The 16,734-nt window shown below is 33.9% G+C and overlaps 1 pseudogene; it reads right to left on the bottom strand.

Annotated features, from left to right (window-relative positions):
- Positions 1 to 15,947, bottom strand: part of LOC136217413 (amine oxidase [copper-containing] alpha 2, peroxisomal-like) — a 77,381-nt pseudogene extending 61,434 nt beyond the window's left edge.
- Positions 15,948 to 16,734: the final 787 nt, after the last annotated feature.

Raw genomic sequence — 16,734 nt, 5'->3', positions numbered from 1 at the left:
GGTATATATAATCACTTGTATCTAAACCCTAGTTAGATAGGAATATGTTACTTAATAGGAATTCAATTTGGAATAGGATTCCCAATTATTATCTCATTATATATCTAATATATCTAGGATAATAATAAATAACCTAATTGGATAATAATAATAGGAGTATATTAATCTAATTAAAACTCCTAACTTAATTATCTCTTAATTAATTTAATTCACAAACCTAATCAAATTAGGATTAATGGAATTAAAATAATTCCTTATTTATTACATATAAATTTCGGCCCCCCTCTACTTAAATGGGCCTTACTGGGCTCAATTGGGCTTCCATCAATTAATAACATCCATCTCTCTTTTGGTTCCAAGTCTTATGTGTGATCCCATTAGGTTCTTACTACTCCTGGCCGTATGCAACTATTAAATTAATTTCTTCAAGAATTATATTTAATCTTTGCATAACGGAATGATGTACTGAGTATGTTATTGGCAAGTTTGTAATCATTCCCCCAGAGTCCGTTAAGAAGACAGGTTGATTTTGTAGTTAACCCTTCCGTATTAGTTACAGTATAATTCGATCCTTTATCAACTACATCCTTGAACTGAATCTTATGACTATGGGTGATGTCAAGTCACATATAGCGAGACGTTCATTTTACTTGTATAGGCCGAGTCAACTCAAATAGATAGGTTAAGTGAAATCTGTATTTCTTACTCTTAAGCTATCACCTTGCAAGGATTTAGAGTCGAGTCTTCCACAAGCGATCTTTGGATGTATCTCCCATTAATCGGGAGTGATAAATGCTCAATCCAATGTATAACTACCCTGATATTACCTCATGTGACACCCAACCTTTGCCGTTCACACCCCAGAGTCATCTCTGTTAAGGATCGTGGGACAGCAGGATCAAAGTCTCACATTCAGTAATTCAGGATGACCAATTAACATTCCTTTGAGTCTGAGGATTAGTTATACCTATTAATACCAATGAGATGAACAGGTGACAAGGATGAATCTACCCATCCTGTTATCTCAAAGCGGATCCCCAATCCTAATGAACGACGTTTCATCGGATCTATGTAACTGTCCAGATATCTGTATATATGAAGCTTGTGAGATCAGCTTTCTGTCGGACAGAAGACATTGTTACATACAAGTCTCAACAGTGATATATCAATCCTAAACATATCACTTGACTTGGGGTGGTTTTAAGTTTATTAGTTTATTATAAAGTTTTGTCTCACTTCATGCTTGTATGAACACTTTATAATCACTTTAAACAAACTTATGGATTTCCTTTTATTAGACTTTATTTAGTGCTTAAAAGGGATTGTCTTTATATAGTTATAAAACATATATCTCATTAAAACAAATGATATAAAGAACAATTCATTTACATTAAGTTTGTATCCTAGAACAATTGTCTATAGGACACTAAACCCCAACAATAATTATATGCATGTTCATCCAAAAGACTGATCAGACCTAAGTGATCTGTAATTACATGAGCCTTTTTTTGATATCTTAATATTAAGTGACAAAATCACCTTGAATGGATGGATTTGTTTTCCTATAAAATTCCAAGATTACGAATTTTACACATGCATCTTGTACTAATTCAATGATAATAGCCTATTACACTTGTCATGCATAAAAATATGAGGCATATTAAGCATGCAAGATTTAATGAAAGATCCATCTCTATGACTTTATCTTTCACAATTTAATAGATTTATCATAATAACATGTATCGATATTCATAGCACTTTATAAGGGTGAGGAATCTCAAATTTCTTTAATTAGAAATGGAACAAAAAAGGAGAAGAAACTTATCTTATTTAACATAAAATTCCAGATTTCATGTAGAAAACTCTTCACACCAATCCGTAGAGAAGCCTATATTTGGATAGATTTGTTTGTACTGATTGAGCCAATGTTTGAGATTGAGATTTCTATTCTGTTGACTCCATTGTTTTGTTCTTTGTGAAACTCTATACAATCAAGATTTTGTGATCTTCTGTTTGCTAGAGATCCACAATCACCGCACCAATTGATAACTTGTGGAAAAATCCTTGATCGGAGCACTTCCCTGTGAGGCGCCATTGGGATCGGCTCCGATGCCAAATTCAGTAATATTTCTGAGAATAAACTGTAAGCACAAAAGTAGAGAATCAGTAAGTGTACCTTTGATCCTAGGAAGCTGAGGTATTTATATAGGTTTCTGTAACCTTCAGCATTAATGGGGAGGCAGGTGAAGAGTCGTGTCATTACTCATCTTTGATTGCTATCAATTCTCCATTAATCCTAGCATTTAGCATTGAAACCCTCAGAGTTGAGGTATTCGAACAGTCAAGTCTTTATTCCCCTTTAATGGCTATTAATTGCCATTTAATTGTATTTATTCCCATTCATGGATGGTAATAAAGGCGTCTTTTGGTATTCTTAGATCCGTCAAGGCGTATGTACGCTCTCCTTGAGAGCTATGGCGGGTCTCCACTACTCGCTCTCATCGGGCGTATCTCGTTATGGCGTATCTCGCCATGGTCCACGTGGTGTGGCATAATGCTAGAAACTCCTTCCTTTTCTCCATTATTTGCATATTCACCCATGCATTAATCCTGCAATAATTGTCATTAATTCCATACTAATCATGCATAAATATCTCTTTTAGAAGGAATAATGGTTTGCCATTATTTCTATTAATTTTCCTTTATTCCTTATTTAAGAATAATTTGGGTTGTTATCACTCAGCTTTCAATATGTTGTACTTATTATGTGTTTACTTTTTTTTATTTCTACAAGTATTTCCAATTATGAATAAATTCATTTATTAAAGATAATTCCAAGACTGCCCCTCCAATATCAGAAACGAAAGAGAATAAAATGTTCAAATAAAGTGCAACATGACAGGTGAATAGATATTGAATCTAGAAGTTGAAGAAATGGAAATAGTGGTATAAGATGGACTAGTTAGCAGAGAAGAACAATGCCCAAACTACCAATAAGTAGGATTAATTATTGTATTATGATGTTCTTAAATCTGACATTAACAACTGTTTATCAATACAAAAAAATTAGAAGAAAATAGAAGCAGAGACAAAAAAAAAAAAAAGTTGTGTAATTTAACTATGCAGGGAAACTTAGGCAAAAAATAAAATATAACTTCGGTTCGGGTTTGTTCGGTTTTGAACCGAACCAAACCGAACTGAACCGAGAACCGAACTATTTAAAAAATAAGAACCGAACCAAACCGAATTACAATTTGGTTCGGTTCTGTTCACCCCTACCTTGGAGAGTAAAATGGGGCCTCCTTGTGACTCAAACAAATGCTCATTGTTCATCAAATTAATAAATATTTTAGTGAACCTTTGCATTGCCCTCTGCAACAACAAGTTAATATCCTTCTTAGAACTATGCTACAGAGTGAAAAATCTAAGAAATTCAACTAATTTCTAATTAATCTTATAAACACAATGAATGAAGAAAAAGAAAACCTTGAAAGGCTAATATAATTTCTAATTAATCTTATAGAAGCAATGAAGGATGAAAACACAAAACCTTGAAAGGCTCATTGTGTGTTCAAAAGCTGACGCATGGGATAGATATATTTTAACCAAATTGGAAATCCTCTGCAAATAAGAATAAATTTAGCATCCATAAGATTAACCAAAATTTAAAGGGAGAAAACAGAGCAATTGTACATCTAAAGAAAGCGGAAATTGTAAGTACCCAAAATTCTATTATGCACAAACATAAGGTTTGATTCCAAGACGAGCATAAAAGACTTGCTTTCTGTTCTAACTTTATTAATCTCACCAGATCATATCTCCCTTCAAAATTGTACTATTACCCACAAAGCAACATGTTATACAGTATAATTTTTTCATAAGAAACTGAAAAATTTGGTGAATTAATGCAATATACAATTCGAAACTCAACAACTTAGAAACTGGTGAATTAATGCAATATACAAGCACATCAACCTCACCAACTTAGAAACTGAAATATACAGTTACATCCAGTTACATCCTATTAACATGAATTAAATTGCATAAGGATGAGACCAGATTATGAACAAATGAAATGAAACCACAGACCTTTGGGCAATATGTCCAATATCCTCCTTCTGAACGACTTTAGGATCATCGAACCCAACGATATAGTTATGTAAATAAGCAAACACAACATCGGAAATACACGAATTCGTGGCAAAGACTATGGCACCACCTGCAGCACCATTTCAGCAGCCTGCCCAAATCCAAATTAACCCATAAACTAATATCAGAAAATTGAGATGTGAGATTAAGAGCCATAGTTCAAATAACTTCAACAATACAATTGAAAGATGATTGTAAATAAAATACCTTCAAAATGGAGACGATTCGCTCCTGCTCTTCAACTTCTTCAAAATGCGTTCTCCATCGGTGCCAATCCCACTCTTATTTAGCCCTAGATTACATCTCATCCCTCTTCAATCAGAGTAACTCCATCTTTTCACATTGGTTCGGAACATTTGGATGGATCGTTTGATGAACTCATCCCACGTAGAGATGGAAAGTTAGAGGTGAGAGTGGGTACAGAGGAGAGCCAAGATAAATTAGGGCTGTAAAATGAAATTATTTGGGGAGATGCATTTTTATTTTGGGGGGAAAAGTTCCGCTTCTTTTCCAATCAATAATAATGAGAATGTTTCCATAATAACATAAAATTTTAATTTTTTTTTATACGGATAAAATTTTAGTTTTGATAATGTGACATTTGCTACGACTACTAAAATCATACACTTAATTAATTAGGGTATTTTATTATCTTTATTAAATTTTTCTATTAATGCTTGTTTTTTTATGAAAATTAATGCTTGTTATGCTATAGTCATATATGTTGATCCTTAAAAATTTAGGAAGATTAATTTTACAATAAATTTTCAACTTTTATGTTTTTTCTAATTTAAACTTTATATTAGTTTTTTTTTATGATTGTTATTTAATTAAGAGGAAATTATATTTAAAAATAATTTTTAGTGTCCAGTAAAAAATATACAACTTATATAAATTACTAGGTTATAAAAGACATAAATATAAATAAGTAAAATTGTGTTGATTTTTAAGATAAGACAAAATAAAAATGATTTTAAATTAAAAAATACTAGGATATTTTTTTTTATCAATGCAATATTTAAACTGTTTTTAACTTTAACAAAAAAATTGCTATGTTTTAAATATGTAATTAGATTTTTAGAAATATCACAATAAACTAAAAAACGTTAATTATAAAAAAAAAGCCACATAAACAAATAAAAAGATTCTGGTAGAATTTTTAACTATAGGAAATAAAAGTATCTTCAACTTAAAAAATATTGGGACACTTTTTATCAATACAAAATCTAATTTGTTTTTAACTTTAAAAAATTGTTCATATGTTTTTTTTTAAATCTGAAGTAAAAAACTTAAATTTCAAATTTAAAAATTACCTTAACACTTTAGAGACACAAAATTTAACACGTCTTTAACATTTTAAAAATATCGATGCTTTTTTCAAAATGCGTAGTTAAATTTTAAAAAATTCCATCACAAGAATTAATTGTGTCGTTAAATGGTTATAAAAGGCGACACAAATTAAAAATGTGATTGAATTTTAATTACGGGATAAAAAATAAAAATATATTAAAATAAAATAAAAATACAAAGACACTTGTTCACGACGTAAATTCTAAACTGTCTTTAAATTTAAAGAAGTGCCGATGCTTTTTTCAAAAGCGTAGTTACTTTTTTAAAAATACCAACGTATAATAAAAAGTGTCTTTAAGTGACAGTAAAGACCGACACAAATATAAAAGCGTGTTTAAATTTTAAAACATGGAGACACATCCTAAAAAGCGTCGCGAAAAAAATATCGTAATATACCATTTTTTTTATAATGATCTTTCTATTCCCGCATTCAGTAAATCAATAATATCACCAAAAGAAAGAAAAATCATAAGCCAAGTAGAAGAAAAAAAAACAATTTTCCACTTAATTATTTTAATTATTATTTACCTATACAATATTTATTATGAAATTCAATTAGTGATTGTTCTAGTGATGTTGGCTCTAGCTCTTGTATCGTCCCAATTTCTGTAAAAAAAAAAAATAGTTTAGTCCAATTTCTCGGTTGGAGCTCGTCATGTTAGGACTCAAACTCGAAATCTAGCTTAAGCGACTGGAGACTCTTAACCATTCAAGTCCATTTTAATTGGTTCCTAGATTATCATGTTAGTAACTCCAAAATTGAGAGCTCGTGGTTGTATTTTACCCGATTATTTTTCTAAACTATAACACTACTAATATTATAGCATATACCAATTACATAAAAAAAAAAATTAATAATACCTGAGACTCCATGTATCTAGGGTATCATCGCCTCTGCTCCGATCAGCATATAGTCCTCCTGCCCATTTTTCTGACTTATTATATGGTGTAACCCACACATTATAGTTAGTGTAGGCAGCTCGAATTTGGGGATAATCATCGTACGATAAAAGAGGATTAGAAATTGATCCAGGGCTCAGACGGTAACCAATGAAATTACCCATATTAGTTTTCTTATTAGGATTAATCACTTGTAAATTAGCTTCATATTATGATCCCAGTTTAATTCTTGCATCAGCTTCAGTTTTTGTAGTTTCACTAACAACTCTCCAGTAACTTTTTCTAGGGGTATTGTAAGGATTCACTGTGGTCGTTCGCAGTTTCGAATTGACAAAGGAGTTTGTATCACCGTCTATGTCAAGATCAAAATGGTAAGTGAAGAAGTGATCATGATGTATACCGACCGTATTTTCTGCTATTAATGTACCATATATTTCTTCCTTTATTTGATCTTTGTGGGTGTATTTTGTGCCTTTCACTCTTAGCAACCCAGTCAGTTCAACCTGTAAAAGAATTCATAGATTTTAAGAGAGGTTTTGTAAAATAAAAAGAATTCAATTCAATTAATTTTTTATTAGAAACAAAAATTATTACGAGAATCTAATTTTTGTCTATTATGGACAAGAAAGATTGTAAAACACGTTAGGTGCTAAAGTCATCGGGTGGGTCAGTCTTTTTGTTTGTCTTTTTTAAATTTAAAAAAGAAAAAAAAGTGGACAGAGCCCTCATGAGTAGTTGGAGATTAATCTGACTTGTTTTTTTATATCTTTTTTATTTATTAATAAAAAAATTGTTATATAAATTCAATTAAAATGTGTATATTACCTAAAAATAATAATATAAAATGATTTAATATAGAAAAAAACGTATATTTATAACATATATCTTAAAAAATATGAAAATATTAACGTATTAACAACTCAAATAAATAAAATATAATGTTAGCAAGTAATATAATTTACCAAAAGTTATGAAACAATGTCCTTAAAGTCTTAAAGCATATCATAAAAACAAGAATTCAATTAAAAAAAATATCTGAAATACTAAACACAATTTACAAACCACCATGCGATAATGTTCAAAAGTTAACTGCAATAAAACAAAATAATAATAATAATAATAATAATAATAATAATAATAAACGTTTTTGTTTATCGTCGTTTAAGCGGTGGCTAGGCGGCACCTAAGCGGCATACGCGGAGCCCATGCGGTTAAGAATCACTTAATGGACTAAAAAACACCTAAAGATACTAATCGGATAAAATGGAAACAAATTCTAAATTTCGAACGTCTAGAGGGTGCCTAAACGTTCCAAACGACTTTTTTTAACACTAAAACAAAGTATGATTATTATTGTTTTTGTAGGAATAAATGAAGTAAACAAGCCATAGTCTATTTACTGATCTATTTACGGTCCATCCATAACCTAATCAGTTTAGGGTTAGAGTTTAGGTTTAGCCTAGGGCCTGTTTGGCTACTTGCTATTTGTTGTTTGTTATATATTGTTCCAATTTGCTGTTTCTCAAAAAAGCAGGGATTCCCTGTTTTGTAAAAAGCTACTTTTCAGCTGTAAAAGACAAACAAAAGTTAACCAAACACCTAAAACTGCGTTTTAAAGTGAAAAGACAAACAGTATATGAAAAGTAGGTAACCAAACACCCCCTAAATCTAAGAGAGACTAATAACACTATAATTAGAGATATTGCAAAAGGCAATATTAACTCTGCCTCCTACATCCTAGCTGATGCCCCCCTCTTTGATCTCGGTGTACGCCCTTAGTTTGGTAGTAACCTCCTAGACTAGTGATACATAGTCAAGGTTGATTACTTCCTCTGTTGTTCAACGGATCTGCGCTATAATAAGTAAACCTAAATTTGTTGATAGATCCGAGTTCATTACTCGTCCCTTTAAGATTAGAGAAATCTATTATGGCTATTAAAATTTACATTTTTTTTGAAGAAGCAAGGTATGATTATTAAAAACGGTGTATAATATGATAAGTGAATTACTATATCCAGCCATGAATTCCCACCCCTAGCCTCGTGAAAAGACCGAACTACCCTTTACCCAAAATTTGAAAAAACACAAAACCTCTCAAACACCCTACACACTCTTTGATCAAATCCGGACTAATTTGTGAACCAAAACATGGAGCGTAACAACAACCGTAAAGGGAAAGCGAAAATGATAAGATTTACTGTTTTTGTTTTTTGATTTAAGCTTAAAAATGGAATCTGTGGGCGATTTTACAAAAACGCCGGAATTACAGTCGGGCGTATAAACATCACGCCCGACCTACGGTTCCGGCATATGAATATCATGCCCGACCTGTCGTTCAGGCGTGATAGCCTCATGCCCACACCATAGGTCGGGCGTGATATTCATACGCCGGAACCGTAGGTCGGGCGTGATGTTCATACGCCCGAGGGGTTTTTGAATTTTTTTTAAAAAATTATATTTACATTTTAATTAAATTGTTAAATGTTTAGATTAATTTGGGGTTTAATTTATATGTGAAATTTTGATATTAATTTTATTATAATTTATATGTTAAATTTTTAGATTAATTTAGTGTAATTTTGTAGATGGAGCGGCCTACTATCGGGGGGAAATCCGTTCCGTCATCTGCTCGTCGTCTAGATATGATATTGATATATCGGGTCATCGGCGGAGAGGATGGCGATGGGTTTATTAGAACTTATTACATTTTATTTTATTTGTTAAAGGGTAATCCGAGTTAAAAATGCTGTAATTTTTAGTTGTTGTAAATTTTATTTTGTTTAACTAAATTTTTATTTTGTTAGTTTTAGTTAAATTTTTATTTTGTTAATTTTAGTTAATATTTATTCATGAACTTATATTATTGTTACGGGTTTTAATTAAAATTGTGTAGTTTGAACAAGTAACAGGTATTTACGGGTTTAATTCAATAGCGGACTAATTTTTTTTACCCTCCCCACACGCGGGCGTGTGGCTATCACGTCCCACCGTGAGGTCGGGCGTGTGACTATCACGCCTCACCGTGTGGTCGGGCGTGATAGCCCCACGCCTCACCGTGTGGTCGGGCGTGATAGCTACACGCCCGACCACATGGTGAGGCGTGGGGCTATCACGCCCGACCACACGGTGAGGCGTGATAGCCACACCCCCGCGTGTCGGGAGAGCAAAAAAAAATAGCATTTTCCCACCCTTAACCCATGAAAGGGCATTTTCGTCCTTCACGGGGCTAGAGGTGGGAATTTGAGGCTAGATATAACACCCCTTTATTGGAACTATGTTTCTATTTATTTTTGTTTCTAATTGGGCGGGTGCACCCGTATGATAAACTATAAAATTGAATTCAAAACCGAAAATGAATTCTTTCCAAACACAAGATTGATTGTTGATAAGTATAAACTAAACTTGTTTACTTATTTGTTACTCTTTTGGTGCTTTTAATGTATGTCATTTAATATTTTTTTTTTCCAAAACCAATAAAATATTAATTATATTATTAAAATTATTAATTTTTTATTATTATTATTATTATTTTCTTAAAATTCTATGTCCATGCAAAAGAAATTCTTTCATTTTAATTTTGTCTTAATTAGAATTATTTACTCTAAGACTAACCTATTTGGAACCATAAATAAAGACACATTTATGAAATAAATTATTAAACGTGTATTGATATGTAACGATCCGGTTCAGAGTGGGTGACGTCGGGGTAAAAAGCCTGAGCAAGGAGCGGCCCTAAGGGATGGCGATAGGGGGCAGGAATAAACTGAATCCCATATTGAAAATGGAGAGTGAGTGATCGAGGCTTATTAGTAAGGTGAGACATGCAGACATGTTTTAAAGCCGTGAGGTCCAAGGTGTTGGATTTGGACCAAAACAGACAATATCTATATGGTATTGGGTCAGAATGTTACAATTGGTATCAGAGCCGACTCTCTACGTACGATGTGTGGTTTGGGAACAAATCAGGCGGAAGCTGGTTGGTTTGTAACGACTCGGTCCGGAGTAGGCGGCGCCAGGGTAGAAAGCCTGAGCAAGGAGCAGCCCTAAGGGATGGCGAGGGGACAGAAATGAACTGAATCCCATATCGAAAATGGAGAAGGAGTGATTTGGCTTATTAAAAGTAAGAATTCAATACATGCAGATGCGGTTTAAAGTCGTGAAGTCCAAAATGTTGGATTTGGACCAAAGCGGACAATATTTACATAGTATTGGACCAGATTGTTATAGATAAATATAAAACATCATATAAAAATAATAATTTTAAAACCGCGTTTATTAAAGATCAGATTGTGTATTTACCGAGATTAAAATAGAACCTGTTTGCTTGAATTCCCAGTCATTAATGTAGTCATAGTTACCACAGTAGCCACCATCCTTACTACTAAGGTGGTTTCTGGTCTAACCTCTGTTATCTGCAAAACCATAACAACTTCCAATTTTTCAGTTGGAAAGCACTTCAATATTATATAAAGGGCTTAATACATTAGGCGCCTATTGAATTTGATTCGGAAAATTAATTGGCTCATGATATCTTGTTAGTCTCCTGAACTGTTTAAAATGTCTCATTAACCTTCTATATTCAAATAGTAAAAAGAAGAGTTCGGACAAGTTAAAATAAGTATCACTTTAAGCAACTTTAGATGATTAAGGGCTTGTTTGGTTCAGCTGTTTGTGGTTGCAGTAAGTTTGCTGTTAACGGTTTGGTATTAGCTGTTTAATCATCAGTATTTGGTAAAATTACGATGAACGCTTATTGTTACTATGTAAAATATTTAATATGGACATATTTTAAATTAATCAATAAATAAATTCTAAAATAAAAAATGTATTACACAAATTAATAAAAATAATCTAACCACGGGGTTGTGGTAGAGTGGTAAAAGCTCCTCCTCCCTTAACCAAAGGTCCAAGGTTTGATCCTCGTTTTTGGGAATGGAAAGAATTTCTGTGGCCAGTTGTCCCACCCATAGAGGTGCAAACCATCTGCGAAAGTGTATAGTCATTGTTGTCGACGGTAGATACACTTACGAACCAATAAAAATAATCTAAATAAATAAATAATTTAAAATAAAATTGTATTGAACACAATAAAACCTTATTCTTTCATTGATTATATTATAAAAATAAATATGTTTTGTGGAAATAATAATAATTTTATTAATATTAAATAACTACAAACATTTGTTAATGAAAAGTTCAAAAAAGAAATTTTGCATAAAAAACACGAAACTCAGTTGCTCTAATAAAAAAAGGTTAAAAGATGTTTTTAAACCTAATCACACATTGTATTTTTTGTGGTTTAGAATAAAATGTTAAACGTTCTTCCAAAAGGTTGAAACAAAAGTTCCATAATATGTTAATGTAACAATTCAGAAAGTTTTTTTTTAGATTTCAATTCAAAAAGTTAATATATGATTTTAAACAAGTTTTGACTAGTGAATAAATACCGGCTGCGGCAGAATAAGAGGGTGTTTGTTTTAGCTTTTCGGATGAGCGTTTAGCGTTTCACTCCAAACCGTAGGAAATATAGCGTTTGGTTAGGTTTATATAACCGAACCGTTTAACATTTTCTCTGGAAACTGCAGCGTTTTGTAGCGTTTCATGAAAAGCTCCTATTTGGAGCTTTTCATAAACAGTTGTTTGTAGTTGGTTGTTATTGACAGAATTATCCTTCTTATTTCCACAAAATATATTTATTCTTTAACATTATTTATATTTCTACAACATGATTAGCGGAAGAATAAAGTTTTGTTACGTTCAAGAATTTTTTTATTTTTTATTTGTGCAAATATACAACATTTATAGCTAGGAGCAATTTTACCTTTAACGTCTAAAATGGTGTAATTATATCCCTAATTTTGGCAGTCAAAAGCAAATTTATCCATCACATTGACAAGTTGGGTCAATTTGAAAAATAATCTATCAAACTGACTTCTTGATCATGAATATTGTCATCTACACTTCACATGTGCACCATTTTATTATCGTTAGTAACAGATCACATACATATGATTAGATGTGATTTTTTTAAGAAAATAAAAAAAAATATATTGTCTTTTGTACGAGTTGGACAGAAAAATTTCAAATATTTTATCGAATTTATAAATATTAATTTTCAATTTTTTTATTAAATCACAAAAAAATATGAAATCTCTGTTTTAGAACTACTGGTATGTGCAATTGGTATAGAATAAGATACAAAATATCTATATTTTCTAGTAATATATAAAATCGACCCAAACTTGCCAATGTTAGGAGTAAAATTGCACAATTTTAGACATTAAGAGTAAAATCATTCCTAGTTGTGAACGTTATGGACATTTTTTCATATTTTTTCTTTTATAATTTCATTGTTGATTAATTTAAAACATGTCCATTTTAGACATTTTAAATCCGAACAGCAACCGTTCAATATAATTTTACTAAACACTAGTAATTAAACAGCTAATAACAAACAGCTAACCGCAACAGCTAACAGTTTACTGCAACTGCAAACAATTAACAGCAACCGCAACTGCTATTAGCTTGTTTTTTTTTTTGGTACTTAGGAGCTTTACAGCAGCAGCAAGAAAAGGAAACAAAGGAAAGAAACAGAACAAACGCAGGCCAAGGGAAGGGAAATCCCAGCACCAACTACAAAGATATACTAGGATCGGAGACCCTTCGCATTGAAACTACACCCCTAAAATCGTCTTCAATTAATTGTCTGAGTTGCATAGGTGGTTCCAGCAGAGTGTGCTTTCCCTATGGCGCCTTCATCGCCTCTCTCGCTAGCGAATCCGCACAACGGTTTGATTCGCGAAAAATGTGCTGGTATCTAATGTTCAAAATCTTGTGGAAGCCTAGTATGTTACCCAGGATAGCCTTTAAGGGGTGGCAAGCCAGTTGTTCTTTTTTTCAGCGAGGAGGCCAATCAGCTCTGAGCAGTCCGATTCAACACAAATGAGTTGGAGCCCAAGATCTACCGCCAGTTCCAAGCCGGTTAGTATCCCCCAGCACTCCGTGATGAAGCTGACCCCCTTGCCTATGTTGTGGATGAAACCTTGAATCCACCTCCCATTGGAATCCCGTATTAGACCTCCCGCGCCAATGCTATCCGTTCTTGAGCAACATGAGCCATCGGTATTCAAGGTACACCAGGGGAAAATGGGTTTCTTCCAGCTACTCATGATTTCGGATTGGGGCTTGCCGGTTCCCTCCGATCCTACTTCCTCACTTATTTTTGTATATGCTTGGATACATCGGACTTTATCGTTTGGAATTGCCCCCTTGTTGTCGAAAATGAAACAGTTACGCCATTTCCATTGGAACCAGGCACAGACGGCGAAGGAGATGTTCAAGTTTATCCCCCAAGGGCCTTTGTTGTTATTTTTTAAATTCTCCATCATCCAGTTCTCGAACTCAAGGGAGAAGAAATTACCTACAGTCAGGGAGGGGCTGAGGGCTGTCCATGTGTGACGACTAGAGGAGCAGTCCCTGAGGGTATGGAGGGTCGTTTCTTCACTCTGGTTGCAGGTTGTACACGAGCTAGAATCCACCAGGTGTCGTTGTTTCTGTTGGTCCCTAGTAATTAGTTCCAAAGGGGGGGTTAGGAACTAATGTAACTTTTTTGCTTTTAATTATGCTGACTTAATGTTATTTTAAGAGTTTGATAACTCAGCGTGTTGGTCAGCACGGGCGTTTGATTAGTCAGGCAGTTTTAGTTCTATGCTGACTAAGACTGCTTGACTTGAGAGTTGGGAATTGACACTTGAAAGGTCAGCTTCCAACTTAGCACTCAGATTTACTCAGTTTCAGTTTTAACAATTTATAAGCCGAGTAAATACAACAAGCAACACATGCACATATATATATATATATATATATATATTGGGAGAGAGAGTTTAGAAGTTACTCAGCACGACTTATCCTGGTTCGGCCTCTCTGCCTACGTCCAGTCCCCAGTTCCTCCTGGGATTTTCAATCCAATACTGAGCTCTTTCAAGGTAGAGCACAAACCCTTTACAAGGCAGTGAGTATGCAAGAGTACGTCCTCTATTCGTCTACTCAGCTCCTACTAAGTACTACAACCCAGCACTTAGATTTTTCTACCACTGAATACTTACAACCAAGTACTCAGCTCAACACTCTCAATATTCCTATTGATCACACACTTGTTCTTTTTCAACTAAAGAACACCTTAGATGATTACAAAACAATCAATCTAGCATTTACACAGAGAATAGAAAAGTTGGTGTAAGATCTTTTTTGTAATTGAGTGCTTTCACAATTTTCTCTCTTGTATTTTTCTTTTGATACTTGAGCAAATGATCCAAGGACTCTCCTTGTCCTTTTATAGATGAATTTCTGAAGATTGGATCATTTTGAATTGGTTTAGTCGTTGTGTCCAAAACGGCTCTTTTAGGAGACAGCTTCTGGTCAGCTTCAGACTGTTCCGCCATTCCCTTCTTCTGTTTTCTTCAGGCGTCAGGTTTTGTCTTCTTGCATCAGACTTGTCTTTTTGTGCCAATTGTCTTTTACCAATAATCCACAGACCCATGATTCTTGGAATTAGTCTTCTGTGTGCTCTCGAGGCTTCAATTATTGGTGCAGAAGATTGGCAGACTTTGTCCTTTAGTGAACGGATCTTTCATGATGTCCTGACTGTTACTCAGCTTCATCCGTTATCTTCGAATGTTCAACTTCTATGCTGAGTTCCTTCTTAGTCAGCTCCATTCTTGTTTATTCAATTCTGAAGGAGTCTTCTAATTTAGTCAGCTTCGTTCTGGCAACTTTGAAAGAAGCTTCTGATGCTGAGTTCTACTTTACTCAGCTTCTATCCTTTCATGCTGAGTTCCGTTCCACTCAGCTTTTGGCTTATGCTGACTTCTGACCTGTCTTACTTTATATGTATATTTTTGCACTCAATATTGAACAAACACATTAGTACAATTAAATCAAAGCCTTTAAATTTAATTGCCTCTTAATCATGGATGATTTTGTCAAATCAAAATCTTGTGGAAATGTGTTTCAACAAACTCCCCCATTTTGATGTTGGCAAAATACATAATTATGGAACTCAGTTATAAGTTACCCCATGATTGATATATTTTTGAAATGACTCCCCCGTAAGGGTTGCACATATTGTTTTAACTGAATTCTAAACCTTCTAAGATTTAATTGAATTATCTTTAAGACAAATAAGATCTGAACTTTTTGAATTTTAAGTCAGCTTTCAAAAATATTAGAAGTATGTTGTTACTCAGTTTATTACCTAAGTGTTTTAGTGTTAATGTATACTGAGTATGTCTTACTTCTTAATTTGTTTGTTCAATTTTATCGACTATATTGAGAAAATAATACTTGGCATAGATTGAACAAGAAAAATAAGGCAAACACATATATGAAGGTTTCTATGCTAAGTTCTAAACATTTACTAGACTATATCTAGTTCTTCTTCTTCTGAGCTTGGTGGTCAGCTTTAGCTATTCCTTTGCCTTTGTCTTGGCTTCCTGAGGCATTACCTGCAAGCTGAGTTCCTCCTTGACTTGTCTCCCCCGTTTTGCCATCATCGGGTTTATAAATGAATGTGTCAGTGCGAGCATGAGCGGAGAGGTGAGTTGAGTAGCGTTGGAGCCTCTTAGTACTTTCTCGCAAGCCATCAATTATAGGAACACTGTCATCTTGGACATGGCGAGGAACTCGAAGAGAACTGCTAATCATACTGAGCAGGTATTCATGGGATTTGCTAAGCCAGGTGAGCGAGTTGGTAAGCTGGCCAAAAGATTGGTGGTACATCTTGAGCAAGGCAGAGTCATAAAATATGCGCTGGGCATTGTTGATACGCATTGCCTTCATTATGGCTTAGGAAAAGCTCAAGAGTTCACTGTTGGAGACTGGATCAACATCCATCTATGCTTTGTTGATGTTGAGTAGGCTGACTGCTTCACTCAGTTGGTCAATTGTACACTGAGAAGAGGAAGATACTAAGTCATGCGTACTGGTCAGCTCAGCAGTAAGCTTGGTAAATCATTCTTGAAGTTTGGCAGAAGTGACAAACTCAGCATTGCCAGGTGCGCTCGATTTGGTCAGTTCTGCAGTTAACTTGGCAAAATATCCTTGAAGTTCAGCAGAAGTGGCGTACCCTGGATTGACTTCTGAGGGTTGTTGAATTTTACCTTCAAGTGAGTTCAGATGGTTTACCATTGTGAGAACCAATTCAGTCAGCTTTGTGATTTGGTCTTGCTTTGGTTGCTGAGTCTGAATGGTGGTCATAACACTTACTAGATCCTTGAGTCCTTTTAGCTCATTGAGAAGCTGAGTAATTCCAGGCAGTTGAGACTCAGTATCAGAAGA

The sequence above is a fragment of the Euphorbia lathyris genome, chromosome 2 (genome assembly GCF_963576675.1).
Source record: "Euphorbia lathyris chromosome 2, ddEupLath1.1, whole genome shotgun sequence".
In the NCBI taxonomy this organism is placed as follows: Eukaryota; Viridiplantae; Streptophyta; class Magnoliopsida; order Malpighiales; family Euphorbiaceae; genus Euphorbia; species Euphorbia lathyris.
This window is presented reverse-complemented; position numbering and strand designations above follow the sequence as displayed.